The sequence below is a fragment of the Oreochromis aureus genome, linkage group 3, assembly GCF_013358895.1.
Source record: "Oreochromis aureus strain Israel breed Guangdong linkage group 3, ZZ_aureus, whole genome shotgun sequence".
Classification (NCBI taxonomy): domain Eukaryota; kingdom Metazoa; phylum Chordata; class Actinopteri; order Cichliformes; family Cichlidae; genus Oreochromis; species Oreochromis aureus.
Window position 1 is genome coordinate 24316178 of NC_052944.1, and position 20864 is coordinate 24337041.

A 20864-nucleotide genomic window follows, 5' to 3' on the forward strand; every position below is an offset into this window, starting at 1 on the left:
AACATGAGTTGGAAATGTTGAGCTTTAATGTTTGTCACAACTGTGTCCTGGTTCTGAAACCTATGTAGAGAGAGAGGATCTGACTAACCTCAGCATCAGGCCCACAATCTGCACAGCAGACAAGGAAGTGTGAGATCTGTTGATGGTGTTTGAAGCCACTGTAACAGTGATAGCTGCATTAACTATGAGAAATGCAAAATCACCACCCTCCTTCAGGTTCAAGGGGTTGACGCCTGTACCACCTCTGATCAGAGTGTGGATCACAACAAAACATCATCTGTCCTCAGAGTGAGTTGTGCTTTGTGCGTCTGAAGCTCACTATTGAGTGCTTGAAGATGAATCCTTACTTCATCCTCTGCAGTGCCATCCATACCTGTGTGGCATGGAAACTAAGAGGCAGCAGTTACTCTGATTCATCACACATTACACACTCTCATGTTAAACTTTTCCTTTCAGATTTTATTGAAACAGAAGCCAAAGGTTTTACAGGCTGATTTGTTCTTGAACATTAAACAGTATTAAATGATCTGATCTATTTTCTATTAATGTTGTTTAAGAAATCCATTTTAACAATAATGTTTCTTAAATTTAACTCTGTTCAATGAATTTCAATCACTAATAATCAAATCATTTTAAGAGTCCCTTTAAATCATCAGAATGTGCATTTAATGTCTGACTCGCTGATACATGTAAGTAAAAAAATCTCCTGCAAAGTTATGGCAAACTCACAACACTAATCCAAATGAAACAGAAAATAAAATAAACATTGGAGGGTTTTTTTTGTTTTATGTTTTTTTAACAATTGGCGTTGGTAAAAAATTGTTAATATGGTCATGAAAATCCAGTAATGTAAAATAAAAATGATTCTGGAAAAGCTGCAGCATCCCTCACAGGTGAATGTCAAAATAAAATCTAGTAGACTGGCATCTGTAAGGGTATTCAACAAACATATACAAAAGACTGTAATTATCAACAGGAGCAACTACACACAGTGTCAACAAATATCAGACAAGAAATGTTTTCTTTTACAACTTTGGGATGTTTCTAAATATCTTGAGTCTATAAAGAGTTCAACAATGTGTATTTTCATATAGAAAAAACTTCAGCTGAAGCCAACTTTTTAAAAATAAAACTGATACAGTGAAATTAGGCGGTTAATATTCTTAGTGGGTAGTGGTATTAAATTCATGAAAAACAAATAAATAAGAAAAGCAGAAGAAAACATTGTTTTTTAGGGGGTTGTTGTTGTTTTTTTTAACTGTCAGTAACCGAAGGACATCCCTGTTGCATTGTCCTGAATCATTCACTGCATTTATGATTACATCATAAATACATTTACATGAGGTGCATTAATTTGTTTTTAGCTTCCAAACGGGGAAAGTTTAAAGATTTTGAATATCACTCATACTGAATGTATCATTGTCTCTGTGTATTGTGTGATGTCTGCCTAGCTGAACCAGTTTAAAAAAGACAGAGCCACACCTGATTTATAGAAACTACAAATTAAATCAGTACGCACAAACTGTGTACTCAGACTTTAAACATATCACCATCCTCAGTGCTGTAACAAATATATAACAGTCTCTCCGTTCTCTGTCTTGCGGTCTTTAATAGTCAAGATGGGCCTGATACATCAGGAGCAGGTAACTAAATGCAGATTTGTAACAAAAAATCAAACACAGGTTCCCTGTCAGTAGCACTGGGACAGAATCTCTCTAATATAACTGGAGGACAACTTCCACACACTGGTTTTACTTGGGGATATTTCTTATTACGCTAACCAGAAAGGATGTTGAACAAACTTTTTTGGATCCTTGGGTCACATTGTTGTGTTAATAAAATGTTTTAAAAGCCTGAATTCTTCCTCTCCAATTTTTTCTTTTGTTACACCCCGGCCTAGGGAAAACTGGAACACAACACAAAAACCCCCCAAATGAACGAAAGATAAAACCCACACTCCCCGCTCCCAAGTAGAGACAACACTGCCACAGGTTTCACAAAAACTGGATTTTCCATTAACCCTGAAAGATAGCAAGCATCAGGGTGGGCATGGCCAAAAGAACAAACAAAACACCCTACAAATGAAACACCTAACTTACAGGAGAAAAAAAAGTTTTAAAAGAAAAATGCTCCCCAACCCTACAGCTACCAGATCAATCAGAAAATGTCTATTTACACTGTTTACAATATATACAAGAAAACTAAGCTCTTCTCATCAGGGAAACCTGGTCACACAAAGCACACAGCTAAACACAAGGTACAGGGCTAAACGTGCAGCCTGTTTGGCAGCAGGAACGGGTCCCAGTTTATAGTCAGCCCTATTTAGTCCTCAACCAATGGTCAGCCTCCACCTCTAACTTACATTAGCACAAACAGCAGACAGAACGAACTGTGACACCCTCAGGTGTAGCGAGCAAAGACAATACACAAAATCATGACCTGGATCATGGCACTGTACGCTTGTTGCCACTATTGGCACAAAGCTCACTGTTTTTCTGAGTAGGACATTGACCTGTTGTTTCAAAATCCCAAAGTCTTTCCATACTTAGGTTTTTGCCAGTCTTGTCACCCATCCCACTGTTTTCCTTGATAGGCAAATAAGCTGGATCTCCTCCACAAATCTTTAACACTAATTGGATGACAGAAAAATCCTGTATTCCATAGTGACAAAGCAGGGTGTCATCACCTTCTAGACGCAGACCTTGAAAAATCATCTGTAGCTCCTCTGAAACAAACACACACACAGTGTAAAATTTAACATTTATTCATGTTATACCGAGTTAGGGGAAACTGATGGATACTTATTATAATCAAATCAAATTTTGGTTGGTCTGAAAAAAAAGACATTAAATATATTTATTAAAAATAGCTATATTTCTAAACAGAGGTATTCACTGTTTCCTGGACAATATAAAGTCCTTGCATGCTAACTCACCATTAATAATTTATCTTTGCACACTTCATGTGGTGTGCTTTTTTATATCTTCTAGCAAACCTGCTCACTGCACCTGGTAAATCTGAGGGATGGGATCACCCCAACTTTAATTGTGCCTGTAAAGTTTTGAAGATTCATGCTGGATGGTAACGTACAGCCTCAGAACTTTGCAGCCTCTCCTTCAACACTATACACAAATAATCTGATGACTGTGCTGTACTAAGTAGGGTGTCCATCAAAAGTTCTTAGAGTTAGGCCCAAAAGTATTTCAACTATGGCATCATTGTTTTGTAATTTTGTGTATTTTAAACAACACCTTAAATATTTGATTGAAGCGCACACCTGACCTGACAGCCTTTTTTTAAACATAGTGCCCCATTTTTAGATGCTCAAGAGTAATGGACAGCTGCTTGGTAAGCAGTTTCATGGCTAGGTGAGGCTCTGTCCCTCTTTATGTCATGGCTTACACAAATAAAAGATCTGGATTTAACTCCAAAGTTTTGATTACTGTTACTTATAGTTTATAGTTATGTTTAGTAATTTGGATGGTCTTTTATTCATTAACTGTGAAATTAGATGGTGGAATAGCAATAATTTTGTTTGTTTACAAATTCCAATTTAAATGCAATAAAAATGCATCACTGGCATGTCTGTTGTTTAGGACTCTGAAGTTAAGTCTTAACCCTAGAACACTATCGCCGGGTGATTTATACCCGAGAAAATACATTTACATGATTTCTCCCTCCTCCAGCTGTTTGCGTGTCGGGGAGCCTGTGCCTTCACCACGGAAGTCTCAAATGTCCCAGGAATGGGTGGACCAAAGACCAGCTTTCCAGAGTCATTATTTTGTTTTAGGAGGTTTATTTTCCATTTTGTTAGACATGGCACAGTTGAAAGTAAAAGAAGACCACTCTAATTTGTCATGTGTTGTCATATTTTGATATATTTGATTACTTTTCATTGGTTATATTATATCGGGTAAAAATCACCCGGCACTAGTGATCGTGTTACTATTTATAGCGATAGTGTTCTAGGGTTAAGGACACTGCCACTTTGAGAGACTGACGTTGTTTTTGTATTTGTAACTGGTCCATGTGCGCTCGTCTTACAGCTAGCTGTGTGTGGAGACCTGTTCTATTCGTCTACCTCAGAGGATGACCGGCTGTGATGGAAATAAATCTGCACATTGTTATTAAGGTTTGAAAGAAGTGTTGCTGATTTTTTTTCAGAAACATTTTAAACAACCTTTCACTTAGAATTTATTGATAACAACTATGAATATCTAACTTTACTAAAGTGTTTAGACTGGGGCAATAATGTTATCTGAAAACTTAATCTCTAAATCTTTGGGGGGGTTTTTAACCAAGAACTGTGTTCTTCTAATAATATTCTTAGGAGGCAATTTTACATGTTTATCCAAACATGCTGCATAATGTACTTTACATTTTCAAAGCTTATTTTACTTTTTCTGTATTTACATGAAACACAGTGAATTATAATGAAGAAGTCTGGCTGCTTATGAAGAAATGTTGAGAAATATAACGTCACTGCTTGATGTAAGAATTTTAAATGATTGCAACATGTGGCCCTATTTGTCTTACCATCAAATCCATAATATCCAAATTTCTGCACAATTTTTTCCTTCAGATCCTTCACGGTCAACCTGTTAAACTCTGCAGAGGTGCTGCACAGGTCAATCACCTTCATCTCGCCACCTCCAGAAACCATGACCCGATAAATCTTATCCATTTGATTCTGTATTGTGGTAAGCTTGCTGCACTCCTTCTGCTGAGGATAATGTTAATGACAGGCACCTAAAAAAGACAACAAATAAAAAAAGAATAAGAAAAAACACTGATCACAAAATTATCAAGTTGAAAAAAGGGAATGATAACACTTCTTATGTTACTTTCAGTAAACCACAGACATCCCCAGTTTGAGTACCAGTGATACTGAATATGTCACTGGTTCTTTACATCATATAAATAAAATAGTGTAAAACAAGAAAATAAAATGCTGCACTTTAATAATTTGCACAAGGGCGCCCTATCATTATCACAGCCTCTTCTTACTCCTACTACGTAATATACTGACAATTTGTCACGTCCTGAGGCGTTCCTCAGGAACGCAAAAGGTAAACTTCCACGTTCCTATGATCCGTGCCAGGTTGTGGATAGAATCCAATAGCACGTGGTGCTTTGAACATATTTTTCGTGGTGAAATTTTTCTTATGTCTACTCAATTAATAAGAAATTTTGAATGATTGTTTAAATATATTGTTTAAATACAGGTCATGCTGTGTTCTCCCTTATTTTATGACTTCTTGATGTTTTGTTTATTTTATAAATAGATGAAAAAATAAATTATTTATACTCAGGAACTCAGGAACATAAACTAGAAAACCAGAAACGAAGAGCTAGATGTTACCAGGAACCATGGTGGAGACAAGAGTGACTAGACATGAAACGTGGAAGGCAAAGAAACAGGCAAAGAAACAGAAACCTAATGCCTAAGAACTAAGAATAAGCACAAACAGAAAACCATGAATGACAATAATCAAAGAATATAAATCAACCAATAAACACAAAACACTGGGTCAGTGACCTAGTGCTGTGACGCAGTATTTTTGTGCTGTGAGGTCCCTGCCTCCACGTGATTTTGTAATTGACGGGTACGTTTATATATAATATACTATAACCTATATAATTAGAGCTATATTGTATTTCTTATGTGCGTTTTAGAACTGGGGGTAGAATTGCTTATGATCTGTTTTTTATTTATGAAGAAGGATAACTTCCTCTCTTCCTCGCTGCCTCTTATTCTGTCGCACATTGATTTGTTATCTTCGCCAGAAGCTTCCATGCTAATTACCCACCTAGCAGTGCATTTCGAGCAGAAAAAGCGTGTGAGTTAAAACAGCGGTCTTTTTTTCCAAGCCGGGGGAAAGTCACACAAAGAAACTGAAACTTCATTTAGAGCTGCAAACTTTTGGATAAAGGACAGAAAGTCTATTCTGATGAGGTTTTAAAAGAATGAGAATCAGAAAAGGGCTTTTTGCCAAATGTTGAGCAGGTTTAAAAGATTAGGAAATTGCTGCCGTACTAGGTGCGAAACATACTATAAGACAAACACTTAAATAAACATAAAATAAAAATTTTAAGTGCTGAGCAGATTGATATATCCATGAATGCAGGTGATGATAATTGCAAACACTGTTAAAAGATGAGAAGAATGGCCTGGACCTTTAGGTGAAATCAAGGAGTTTGTGCAAACCAAACAAGAAGACACATCGCTGTTCCAGGATACTGAGAGGATACTTGACCTTGCACTTTTAAGATTCAAAATTCAAGATTTATTTATTGTCATTATCTTGTTAGAACATAACAGAAATTACACATTTATGTCTTACAACTAAAGCTCAAATATTTGGGCAGACAGATTTCCTTCACTACCCATAACACCATTTCTTTATCATGTAGAAAAACTGTGACATACTATTTAAATTGCAATTCTTTTTTCTTTTAATAACATATCTCAGGGCTTGAATGTGCAGTTAAACTTCTTTACACTGACAGAAGGGGGAGCTTCACTGGTCTGGCCCACTTAAGATTATGGTTTGCTGTATGTGGCCCAGGATGTAAAGTGAGTTTGACATCCCAGAATTTGAGGATAACCAGACAGGAACCAACAAACATTCAGATGGTAGCATCAGAGTTTGGCATAAACAACATGAAAGCATGGATCCATCCTGCCGTATATCCACAGTTAAAGCTGGTGGTGGCGTACAGTGTACCCATCCTCTGATGACTGCATCTAGCAGGATAATCTAGCATGTTACAAAGCTCAAATAATCTCAAACCATTTTCTTTAACATTAAAATGGGTATACTGTACTCAAACGACCTCCATAGTCACCAGATGTCAGTCCAACGGATCAACTTTAAGATGTGGTGGAACAGCAGAGTCATGGATGTGCGGCAAACACATCTGCAGCAGCTGTGTGACGCTGTCGTGTCTGCCTCCTAGACTTGTAGTCAAGATCACCTAAACCGAGACCAAGACAAAGTCGAGAGGAGACCAAGACCGAGACCATGTCGAGAAGAGACAAAAATGTCTTTAAACTGCAGCCAGATGCTGCTTCATTTACGGGTGTCAGGCATATTTATGTGTTTTTGCTTTCGCACACCCCTCCTCACCGCTGTCTACTGTCTCACTCACTTACTGAGAGAACAGACGCACGCTCCACTTGACTTTCGCGTCTCTCACTCTCTGTTTTTCACATAATGATATTATCCTATATCCTCGGAGCATAGCTGAGCTACTGTGTGAGAGCTGAGCAGCAAAAGGAAATTAAGTGAGGGTAGAAATGACTGAGAGATTAATAGGCTTTTTGGTTGAATTTTTTAATTCAACTAAATCACACTATTTAGATTCAGAAAAGTTTATATAATTATTTAGTCTTGTTGTGCAAACAAGCCTGCATAACTTAATAAATATAGAATTTGAAAAGTAACAAATGTTATCTAAAAAGTTACACTAGGCTCTAGATACATGTTTTGATGAGTTTTGGCAAACAACCATTTGACTAACATGTGTGCCTCACCTGCTCTTGTTCGATCTCTGTTCTGTCCTCATTCTCCATCTCCCTCTCTGTTCCTCTCTCTCCCTCTCTGCTCCTCTCTCTCCCTCTTTGTGCTGACAATCATCAAATATACAGTGGAAACCAGATATTTACACACTCTTCAGATCAAAACACAAACACTTTTTTAATTGTAACATCAAAGCAGACTAAATGTTTATTTTTTAGATTGATAAATATAAAAAACATATTTGTTAACTTTAAGAGTAAAGAGAGAAACTGTCTGTATTTCTTAATTATAAATGGCACCAAATTGTATTCAAAATTGAGCCACACTTATGGAGCTCCACAATTCTTTTCCTGGTGTCTTGGTTGACATCTCTTGTTTTTCCCATGTCAAAGAAACAGGCTCTGTGTTTTGCCTTATTTGCATCCACAGGTGTGCCACCAATTTATTCACATGGACTCTACTAACCTATCAGAAGCTTCTTCAGCTCAGAATGGAATCATCTGGAGTTTTCTTATTAATTAAAAATAAACTTAGAGTATATGTACTCCTAAATTTGATGAAAGTGATTAAAATAGACAGCTCTGTCTCTCTTTATTCTGACATTTAACTAATTCAGAAGATATTTCAACATTTATTTATCTAAAACAAAGCAAGATTACTCTAAATTGATGTTTGTTACGGCCCTAGCTGGGCCTCCTGAAACTGCCCTGGTGTGGGCGTGGTGTTTTTCTCCACCTCCTCCTCTCTTGCCACTCCTACCCCCTCTGTTTCTCTCTCTCCTCTCTCCCCAGGACACAGCTGCTCTTGATTAGCCTTGTTTGCCACCTGAATCCAGTCAGCAATCACCTCTGAGGGTATTTAAGCTGGGGATGAGGTGTGAGCAGGGGTGGCTTTCTCTGGTGTCTCCGCTTTGAGTGCTAGGTGTGTGATTGCCCTGCCTATGGTGTGGAGTTGTAGGTGCAGTGGGGAGAGTAGCTACTTCCCGTGAGTAGTGTGGGCTTGTGGCCCTCGGCGGCAGTAAAGCTAGCTGCTACTAGTGACAGGGTGAGCTTGTGGGCCCCTGGAAGTCCCTCCTCGTGGTGTGGAGTTTTTGTTTGGTTGTTGTGTTCTTTGTTGTTGCAACCTTTTTTCCTTTTTCCAAGTGTTATTGGTAAAACAGCGTTGCCGGCTCTTTATGTTAAGATTATCTATAATAAAGACTATTTTATTTACTAAAAACACCTGTCTGTTCTCCTTTCATTCTGTTCTGGACCCATTTGTTGCTGGCCCCCTCACTCGCATGCCTAGACCCCTTCGGCGGAGACGTAACAATGTTAAACAGTAAAAAATTTTTTTTTGATTTGACCACCGTTCTACAGGAAATAAAAAACTTTCGCCAAGAAATCAGTGGACAATTGGTGGAAATTAAGGAAGAAATCATAAAGGTGAGCAACAGACTGGACGAGGCCGAAGAAAGGATTGAGAAAGCGGAAGAGAGGATTCAGAATACCGAGGATGTCACGATCGAAATAATAAAGCTGCAGACAAGGCTGGAGGATAAATTGATAGATCTAGAGAGCCATGCAAGAAGAGAGAACATACGTATTTATGGTGTTCCCGAGACAGCAGAACAAGACTTCACGACAATGACTGAGTTTGTTGAGAAGTTGCTGCAGGATGGCCTGGGTTGTCGATGTCCCAAGAAGACGTCGAACGAGTGCACCGCTCCCTAGGCCCGCCGCCCCCAGGCGACGCTCCACCGCGATCTATTATTGTGAAATTTCTCAGCTTTAAAACAAAGGAACTTGTCCTCCGCAAGGCATGGCAGAAAAGAGGATTTACTTTCAACGGCAGACATGTGAGTCTGGACCATGATTATCCCCCTCAGATCCTAAAAAAACGAAGAGAATATGCAAAGGTGCGCAAATGTTTGAAAGAACAGCAGATTCCTTTCCAGACTCTCTTCCCAGCCCGGCTTAAGGTAAAATATACTGATAAAACAAAAACTTACAACACCGTAGCTGAAGCCACCGAAGATATGGCTAGTAGAGGTTATGCTGTAAAGGTCGTGAAATCACCTGAAACCCTCCTGGAGCAACTGAAACAGCTAACATGGAGTAAGGTGGGCAGAGAACCAACGAGTACAGCGGCGAACAAGAAACTCAACCCTGGCTACAAAGAAAAACTCAGAGCCTTTAGGAGGACGACACCTTCTTCCTCGGGAAATTGAGGTTTATTTACTTTCCCTCTCTCTACATTTAAGTTTACTATTTGTTATACAATACATAGATAAATAGGTTCTCTCATGAATGCTCTTTATGGCGAGGCCTAAACCTTCGAGAGCCTCCCTTCATAGAATGATGAGGAAGCTGTCCCTCGAAGTGAAGCAGGGTCCAGTTCAGGGACCTCTACCTTGGAAGTTAAGATTTTATTTTGATTTTTGTTTTCTTTTGATGAAACTTTTCTTTATAAGTTATATGTTTAGTAATTATAAGGGTGTGCAGGCAGCAAACCAAACTTTGTATAATAGTCACAGAAAATACAATCTAGATGAGTGGCAGGTTAATAAAAATTTTGTCAATTAATATCAATGGCTTACATAGTCCTGTGAAAAGGTGGAAAGCCTTATCCAAGTTTAAAAGGGATAAAGCCCAAATTGTTCTGATGCAGGAAACACATCTAGCTGATAAAGATCATGCAAAACTCAACAAATTAGGTTTCAAACACGTCTTCTATTCCTCCCATAGTTCTGGGAGGCGAAGGGGGGTGGCAATTTTGATATCCTCAGCTTTGAACTATGAACATATTTCGGAACATAAAGATAAGGAAGGAAGATATATATTGATAACGGGTAAAATTCAGGGTATAATGATTACTGTCTTAAATGTATATATTCCACCAGGCAGTGATTGGTCCTTATATGGGCAGATTTTGAATTTGGCAACAACAAGGAGTCAGGGAATTTTCATTTGCGGTGGTGACTTTAACGTCACATTAAATGCCAAACTAGACTCTTCAAATGGAAAAGGCGATCAGAGGAGTATTGGAAGAAGAATGGTGCACTTTATGGATGATTTTGGACTACTAGATGTGTGGAGAGATTTTCACCCAAATGATAGAAAATATACCCACTTCTCAATTCCACACAATGTATATTCTAGGCTAGATTATATCGTCATGTTTAAGAAAGATCTATTTAGAATTAAAAGCTGTGAAATAGGAGCTTGTACCATCTCAGATCATAACCCAGTTTATCTTGAGATCTGCCTGAATAGCAACAAAAGATCAACCCTATGGAGGCTGAATACAAACATTTTAAACTATTCAAATATTAAAGAGAGTTTAAAAGAGGAAATAGAAACCTATTTAGAGTATAATGAAAATGAGGAGGTATCTCCAGGAATATTATGGGATGCATTGAAGGCAGTGATTAGAGGAAAAATAATTAGTATATCCTCTTACCTGAAAAAATCAAACTGGGAAAACCGTTGTCAATTAGAAGACAAATTGTTAGAGCTACAACATCTACATTCTAGGACGTTGGATGATGATATTAAATGTGACATAACAAAACTTAAGAAAGAAATAGATGATCTAAATACGATGGATATACAAAAGAAAATTGTCTTTATTAAACAACAGCAATGCGAGGTAGGGAGGAAATCACTAAGACTTCTGTCTCTTAAACTTAGGAAACAACAAGCAGAGAGGACTATACATAGAATAAAGAACCCTTTTAATGGACAAATAGAAACCGAACTGGGGAAAATTAAACTATGCTTTCAGAATTACTACAGAAAACTTTACTCCCAACCCTCTAAAGATAACAACCCTAATGTCAATACTTTCTTGACTGGCCTAAAGTTGCAAGGTGTGACAGAGGAACAAAACAAAATGCTGTTGTCCGCAATAACTAAAGAAGAAATTTACTTAGCAATTAAAAGACTAAAGGGAGGAAAAATGGCAGGGCCAGATGGGTTTGGTCCAGAATGGTATAAAATAATGCAGGATCATTTGATTCCCACCACGATAAAGACATTTAATTGGGTAATGGAAAAGAAAACAATCCCTCCTTCATGGAGGGAAGCAATAATTTCTATTATACCAAAAGAAGGAAAAGACAAATTAGAATGTAGTAACTATCGCCCAATCAGTGTATTGAATATTGACTATAAGTTGTTTACCTCTATTATCTCTAAAAGACTAGAAATGATATTACCTAGGTTAATACATAATGACCAAACGGGTTTCATTAAACAGAGACAGGCCCAGGACAACATCAGAAAGGTTTTGCACATATTGAGGCAAGTTGATAAACAAAAATTAGAGACCCTAGTGTTAAGTTTAGATGCCGAGAAGGCGTTTGACTCAGTGAGATGGTCCTTTTTATACAAAGTGCTTGAGAAGTTTAATTTTGATAAATCTATAATTGATATTATTTCAGGGCTATACAACAAACCATCAGCCAGAATCAAAATCAATGGGGACCTCACTGAATCATTTATATTGGAGCGAGGGACACGACAGGGTTGCTGCATTTCACCGCTGCTTTTTGCTCTGTTCATAGAACCATTAAGTCAGTGGATCAGGCAGAGACAGGATATAACAGGAGTAAGAACGCCAGGAGGGGAACAGAAATTAGCATTATTTGCTGATGACTTACTTTTAACATTAACCTATCCCTCTCAGGCACTCCCCCAAATCATGGAAATGCTATCACAGTATGGTTCTTTATCGGGATATAAGGTCAATGTAAATAAAACGCAGGTATTAGCTTTAAACTATGAACCACCAGTTGAAATTAAGAATTGTTATAAATGGAAATGGGATGCAGATAGCATTAGGTATTTAGGGGTGGAAATACATCGTGACTTCACCAAAATGTTCAATGCCAACTATGCCCCTCTAAATGAATCTATAAAATTAGATATACAAAGATGGAACACTATTCCATTTCTGGACCTACACTCCAGGATTGAATCAATCAGATTAAATATTCTCCCCCGACTGCTATATTTGTTTCAGTCTTTACCGATTGCTATACCACAAAAACAGTTTGCGGCATGGGATAGAATATTGTCAAAATATATCTGGAATGGGAAAAAAGCTAGAGTTAAATATAAAACACTCCAATTAAAGAAAGAAAAGGGAGGTCATGGGCTTCCCTGTCTGCGAGAATATTACTGTGCAGCTCAGCTAAGACCACTGATTTGTCTCTGTTGTCCAGATTACACCGCAGGATGGAAAGATGTTGAAGGAACAATAGTAAAAGGAATACCAGTTTCAGCGTTAATATCGGACATAAAATTGCAGAATAAAATATATATGGCAGATAATCCTATACTACAAATAATGATATCTGCTTGGAAAGAAGTAATAAAAATTGGGGGTCTGGAAAATGCCTCTAAAGTTTTAAGATGGTGCGCATATGATTCAGATTTTACTCCAAATCAATATGATAATAGATTCAAAACCTGGATTTCAAAAGGTATAACTAATTATTACTCATTTGTCCATAAGGGAGCATTTCAAAGCTTTGAATCTTTAAGGAGTAAACATGACTTAAGGTCAGATGACTTTTTTAGATATCTACAGATCAGAAATTACTTTAATCAAAACTTAAAAGAGAACCTAAACGAATTACAATTTGTAGAAACATTCTTATTACTAACCAAATCAGGAGCGCAAAGTAAAATTATTTCCAAATTATATAACAGCATCCTGCGGTGTAAAAACGACAGCACTCTGTATATTAAAGCGATGTGGGAAAAGGAGGGTAATTTCTCAATTACAGAGAAGTGTTGGGCTCACACATGCAAGATACAGTGGACTACCACGGGGTCTAATGTCTGGCGTGAATTTTGTTGGAAAAGCATTATGAGATTTTTCATTACCCCTGCACAACAAAGATACCGAGGAATTGGTGATAAATGTTGGAGATGTGGTGGAGACGGAGCCAACCATTTCCACATCTTTTGGGACTGTAAAGTCATCCGCCAGTATTGGTCTTTAATTCACGATCATTTACAAAATGTTTTTTCTTTTGTTTTTCCCTCAACTTTTGAGACCATTTTTTTTGTGCAACGTACCAGTGGATAAACTAAATTCCAATGACAGAAGACTCCTGTATATCCTACTGGCCGCAAGTAAAAAGCCTCTTACGAGAAGATGGCTAAATCCTGAACCACCAACGACGGAAGACTGGATACATTCAGTACAAGAAATCTATACGATGGAAAAAGTGGCATATTCTCTTAAACTTCAAAGGGATACCTTCTACGGAATATGGTCTAAATGGACGGACTATGTTAAGCACATGAGGTGTAATTTTGTATAAGATATTACAACCCTGAGTACTATGTAAACCTACCTACCCCGCTGCCCTCCAACCCTAGTCCCTTTTGTTGTTTTTTTTTGTTTTTTTGTTTTTTCTAGGGTTTTTTTTTTTTTGGGGGGTTGTTTGTTTTATTATTATTTTTTTTTTTTTTTGTGTTGTTGTTCTGTTTTTTGTTGTTTTTTATATATATATATAACTTAAAAATGTAACAGCAAAGAAAGTGTAAAAAGGCATACAATTGTTTTGTTCAACTGCTGTCCAAATAAAACAGATAATTTAAAAAAAAAAAAAAAAAAAAAAAAAAAAATTTTATGTTTTCTCCCTAAAGTGTATGTAAAAATCTGGTTTCAACTGTGAATATACTGCTGTGTATTGAAAATTCTCTTGTTTTGCATAGAAATACATTGAACAACATACAAAGCATAATATATAAAATAACATCTACCTGAGTTTTTTCTTTGAAAGAACCTTATGTCCATTGTTGTGTTCATCAGTACACAACTGAAACCGATTTAGAGCGCTTTGTTTAGCCGTGGAGGGTAACAACTGAAAATATGAAATAAACACACATGTAAGCTAAGACTCTCTCAAAAAACAGCATTGTTGTTGTTCGGCTTTTCATTTCGCCATTTGTTGATTCACTCGAAGAGTAAGTAACGCAACCAAGTGATGAGTTTGATATCAATCTTTTGTGATACACCGTCATATTTACATTATTTGTACAGTACGAATGATTTGCTTTGGTACCTGCTCAAACTTAAGCTCTCCTCTGTGTGCAGCAAACTCGCAGGCAGCAGATTTTTCCCCCTCGCTCACATGGGTGCTGTGCTCAGTCGCCTAGTAGTAATGTGCGGTTGACTCCAAATCTCCCAAACACTATGTCAATTTGAGAAAGCAAGACCGAGACAGCGAGCCCAAAACAAGACAGAGACCAAAGTCAGTCGAGACCAAGACAAGACCAAGTAAAAGTGGACACATCCAACTCTACTGCCTCCTTTCGTTTGTTCTGTTTTCGGTCTTCCTGCAGTAGAGTTACTGGACTGTGTTATGTAGCAAGCTTTAAATAAAGCTGGTCAGGTTGAGCTGGTATTAATAAAGTCATGTTATAAAGACGATACTTTTACGGGTGGTAGTATTGGGGACTTCCAAGCCTTTGAGTCGTCGAGCAGCTGAAAAGGGGATTAATGCTGGTGTTCTGGGAATCCATCCTACCTGACAAACCATCCTACGTTTTGCCAAAGTAGGATGGTTTGTCAGAACACCGGCTGATCAAACGTAAGACAAACTTTCAATTTAAGACTCCTTTATTTTTTTTTGAAAAAATCCTTAAAATCCATCCAGAAACGCCAGTGATAAAAACAGGCTTGAGCGGTCAGCAAAAGTCTACGTGAGTAAAATTATGTTGTATGCTTGTACACATACACGGGAGACACGAGAGTTCTTTTTTACTGATGTTTACTGTGCTTCTCTTAACGTACACAGGTACACCGTAGAACTGGTGAACACAAATGTACAAGAAAATTATATTTCAGCATTAAAACATATTGCAATATAAAATTCACAAAATATAAACAAACATACCACTTTGGCCTGCAAGTAGACAAACTGGTGTATTTGGAACTTAGAACTTATTTCTTCTTTGACATTCAAACGGCTAGACCGTCACCATGAGCAGCTTCTCTGACCTTACTTCCCAAAACAGGAAGTGACCTCTGCCCTTACCTTACACTTACAAAATTAACCGGTTATTTTCTATGTATCAAATTAACTTTACACTAATCCGGTATGCAAAAAAGGAAAATGTTAACATGCTCAACACAAAAATAAAACATACAAAATAAAATGCGTTAATTACATTATCATTACAAGAGCCCCCCCCCTAGTGGTCAAATACTAACATTGCAATAACAAAAATAACCCACTCGTTTTTCCACTTCTACTTGAAACGTCTGATTTTCGAAATCTCGAATTCATTCAAATTTAAATAGTAAATCAAAGCACAGCCGTGGAATGAGTCCACAGCAAATGTCTGTGTTTCGAGTGTTATTGAACAAAGCTTCCGACTCGTGCTTACCCGCACTCAGACATGATTTTAAAACAACAGCAACACTAAAACAATCACAGCTACCAAACGTACAGACACTATAACCCGTAAGTCCAGGCAGCACACATGCTGGTGTTTTCTTACGGTGAGTAGTAAAAAGGAGAGTACTCACCGTGCAGCCTAACTGATCTATCGACCTCAGCAAATTTTCACTTTCGATACCGGAGAGAGGGACAAGGAAGTGCAACAGAGAGGAGGGATACACACAGGTGGGAGCCCGTTCTCACTCCCGAGGCGTAACATGCTAACGTTTTTAAGTCTGTTGGTTCTTGAATTTGGGAGAAGCAACCTGTCTCCAACACTCCTCTGGTTGTTTATGGCCATGTGCAGAGGATGCCCAGCATTGTCCATAATGTCCAGCAATTTTTTTTAGTGTCCTTTTCTCTGCTACTGTCACCAGAGTATCCAGCTTCATGCCGACCACAGAGCCAGCCTTCCTGATCAGTTTTTCCAGCCTGGATGAGTCCTTCTTTGCTGTGCTGCTCCCCCAACACACCACAGCATAGAACAGTACTCCAGCAACCACCGACTGGTAAAACATCCTCAGGAGCTTCCTGCAGATGTTAAAAGACTTCAGCTTCCTAAGGAAGTACAGTCGGCTTTGGGCTTTTTTATACAGCATTTTGAAGAGAGCATGGCCCGTCTGGCTCTTGCAGACCACTGCAAGGTTCAGCCAGTAAGTGATTTATGGTTATTATAGTGACCTTTCAGTTCATTTTACTTTGATAAAAGTGTTTAAATTGGAGGTCTCTTTCTTTTCTTTAAAACAACCCCTAATTAGGGGACACTGATATGGGAAACAGTTAACTGTTTCCCATATCAGTGTCCACATTGTAAAACAGATGTGGAGAGGAAGGATCTGTCCAACCTGTGTGTGCTGTGTGTCGTATGCACAGCTGATCAGAAGAAGACCTACCAGTTCTGCTGGCAGTGTCAGAAACCATGGAAGGGTTCAGGCCTTCGATCTGACCTCCGTGACAACAACGGCTGTGAGAACAAAGACCTCCAACTCATGCAGACATGTAAAACCATCAGTCTGCCTGAGGTGGAGGGCGTCACCAGCTGCCCCGCCATCAGACTCTGTCCTACATGTGGCATGAGGGTGGAGCATACCACAGAATACTGTAAAAATATCAAATGTCCTCGCTGCAACATGGAGTTCTGTTTTGTCTGCCTGAAACTGAAGCGTGAATGTTCACAGACCAGTTCACCATATGAAACCTGCCCCAGTGGGGTCGCTCCAAGGCAGACCTCCATCCCTGTGTGGAGGAAAACATGAAAATAAGACAAATGAACAATTTAAGTGAATGTTTATATTTTCCTTCAACGTTTTAACAATTGTTGATATATATGTATATATATATATATATATATAAAACTATGTTGTGTAACTCAGCTCCAAAAGACACAGCTCTATTTTGTCAGCCTTTGTTTCTCTGCCTCCTTCTGGCTGAACTTTAAATTGCACAACAAGAGATCGTTTGTTCTCTTCTGTAAGTCACTAACTGTGCAGAGAGATCATTATGCATACATCTTTTACTCAAACATGTCTTTGAATATGAAATATGAATAAATTTTTATCAGCACTCAGTTTATTACAAATGAAATCTTAGCGTCATGCATCAGGTCTTCTTGTGAGACAAAATGTTGGCCTGTAGTTTAAGCGCAATGTGAAAAATAGTGGATCAGTAGCTCCTAAATTATAAGCATTAAACAAAATGTCAGATTGATTAGAAAGAAATAAAAAGAGACCTTTGTATTATATTAGTGATTTGATGAGTAAAAATCAGGATCACTGGATATTATTTATACAAGTTAGCACTTGTATTTCATAGAGGCAACAAAATCGTCCATTATAGAGATTCTGAATTTTTAAATTCTGTTGTCAAATCTTGTGCCCAGAAATATTCATAACATCACTTTTTCTCAGGAGAAACTAACCAATCTTAAACAAGCCAACCAAGAACAAAGAACATCAGACTGCCTGACTTTGCTGCTATGTTTTTTTCACCATCATATAATCTTCTTATGTTTTTACACTTTACACCTTCATCCCATAATGGTTTTTCTCCTTTGGACAAATTCATCACCTTCCTTTCCTCACCTCTCTTTTTTCACTTCCCTGGTCCGTTTCTCTTGCAGCTGTTTTTCTGCCAGAAAAACTGGCAAAAGTTTTTGGATCTTGTTTGTATCCTTTTTTTTTTTTTAGTTTGTTTTGCATGCATTGCATAGTGAGGAAAATACACAACAATGTCACTGAGGGGGTCAGTTCATTCTACGTTTTCTTGTGTTTTTAGGCAGTGCCAAAAAAATTCTCTGTCAGTTCGGATTTATTTATTTAATGAAATTCAAGTCGTTATAACGTGCACAAAATGTATTCTAAATAATCACAGTGATCGAAAGAAAACAAGGGTTAAAAAAAAATATGGCAACTCCCTCAATCCCTCAAGCAAGGAAAACAACAAACAAAAAATACACAAACATTTTACTTTCTAAAACACAAAGTGCATGAGTTCTGTTGGCAGTGTTTGAAGTCGTGGAAAGATGTGCTCTTGCCACTGCGTCAATCACAACCTCGAACTTCCCAAGTCCTAAACTACAAGTATACTGCCCTCACTTATGTTCAGGGGGTTGACATGAGGGAGGGCAGTATACTGTCGCACGAGTGATTTTGTGACTCCCAGAAAACCAGCCAACCCTGTGTGGCACAGAGATAAGAGCCAACATTCATTACATATTATGGTTGTCATGCTCGATATTTTGTTTTAGATTTCTTTGAGATTCTCAGCAGAGTAGAAGCAAAACAGAAAAATGTCTGCTATATATAAATAAAACTAATAAAATGTGTTTTTATTAGGGTTGCTGAAAACAATCCACTTTCAAAATAAAGGTATATAGAAATGTACAAAACCCTTGTTTAAAAAACAGAAAAAAAAATCCATGAGATTTAAAGACATGTTGCAGCTGATGACAGAATACAATACTGATATTGTAAGGATGCATATTTAACTATTGATTTTCAAAAAAGAACAAAATATACAAACTATTCCAGCAAATGTCTGTTTTCATATCTATACATATATATAACAAACATGCTGCTTTAAATGGAACAAAGACAATGAAACGTGCTGGTTAATATTCACTTCAGTTTGCTGAGCTCATCCTCAAACAAACAATTCTTCAAATGTACAGATTTGTTGGTATCCATCCAAAATCTGCTGATTATTATCTCCTTGAGAACAGGCTGCTTATACAGAAAATAAAGCTTATAGTAGTAATTTTTATCTCTGAAAAGTTCACATAACACAAAGTAATAACAAATACAGGATTTGTCAAAAATGACTTTTTAAAAACAACAACCAAAGTCGAACAATGAGATTTAGGTAAGCAAGTATAATTCAAGACTTTTATTTAATGGCCTTCTTGTCCAAATTTGGGGGATTTGTTCATGGAGATTAAACCATCATAAGAAATACTTACACCTCCTGAGAAGAGGCACTAAATTAAGAAAAAGAATAAAGAAAAAACAAATAAACAAACATTAGTGACAATGGGGAGAAATGCAAAGAGCAGGACACACTTTTTTGTAACTGTCAGTAACTCAAGGACATTTTTCTTTTTGCTGAGTTGAATCACCTACTGACTGAACATGGTGTCATGAACTGAAGTAGTGTCCATGTGGTATTTAAAGAGTTTGAGTCCCACTGATACCAAATGTTTCACTGGCTCTGCATTATGTGGCAGAGCAACAGCTGATTTATACAAACTATTAATCAAAATAAATCATAAAGACAAAATCTGTGGAAATGGGACTTTAAAGCATCATCATCTTTAGTTCCGTGGGGTGAATAGAAAACATTCTCTCAGTTCTCTGCCTTAGAAAGCTTTCCTTTCATCACAGCTGAGCAAGCTTCAGTGGAGCTTGTAATCTCTCTGATATGACTGGGGGGACTTCCCAGTTAGCTCAGGAGTCACTGGGCACCTGGACCACTGACATGTTGTTCTGTAATGTTTTTGAAAGGATTTACATGTCAGCTAGGTTTTTCATACTTCAGTTTTTGGGACCCTTGCTTCTTCCTTCAAGATCTTGTTCAGGTTACCCCTCTTTAAGATTTAAAACTAACGATAGGATGCGTGAGAGTGCCACTGTCCAACAGCTCATTTCCTTCAAAAATAATCCGCTGTTGATCTGAAACACACACAGAAGATAAAAGTGAAGAATACACACCGACTGTTAAGCAAGGCTGAACATTTCTGCAGAACAACTGAAAAGACTCAAGCATCATTTATCAATTAAAATTATATATATAAAAAAAAAAATCAATCTCCAGGGAGGTCACGTGATGCACCGACTTGATGCTAAATTACTGTAAAGTTGTGCAATGGTTAATGGTAATCATGTGACTGATGCAACATAGATCCTTTTATTTACCAAAATTGAGATTAATAGTTACAATTTATTGTTTAGGGGCCACTTGTTCCCTTGTAACAAGTGAACCGCCTAAGCCCAGGATTAACCTGGAAGTTACATGGATAAGATGAAAATCCTGCCTCGTACAGTCCCCTGGCAGAAGACTTTTTTTTTTATTTATTTTGCACAAACTGTAAATACCAACTTGTCTTAAATTCTCTAAATATTAAATACTTGTTTTTATTATTATTTTTATTACTGCTATTTTCTTGTTATTTTCTTCTTAATATAACTGCACACTTTCTAATTTGTGGGGAGCATGAGCCAAAAAATTTCATTATGGATAAATGTGGCTAAACTGCTAATCTGTACATGACAATAAAACTTGAAACTTGGATTGAATTTCGCAAACTTTAAGGACTTCGGTCAATAGGTCTGCAAGAGCTGCTATAATAATGTTTAGTCTATCTTAAGCCAGGAAAGAAATCAACAAAAAAATACCAACTGTGA

General features: G+C 37.5%; 1 long non-coding RNA gene across 1 annotated transcript; it reads right to left on the bottom strand.

The window, feature by feature from the left end:
• Positions 1-438: 438 nt before the first annotated feature.
• On the bottom strand, positions 439-16191 carry LOC120439041. The gene is made up of 3 exons (XR_005612335.1): positions 16056-16191; positions 4537-4749; positions 439-2725 (listed from the first exon to the last, which is right to left on the bottom strand). It is a non-coding gene; the product is annotated as an uncharacterized LOC120439041 (long non-coding RNA).
• Positions 16192-20864: the final 4673 nt, after the last annotated feature.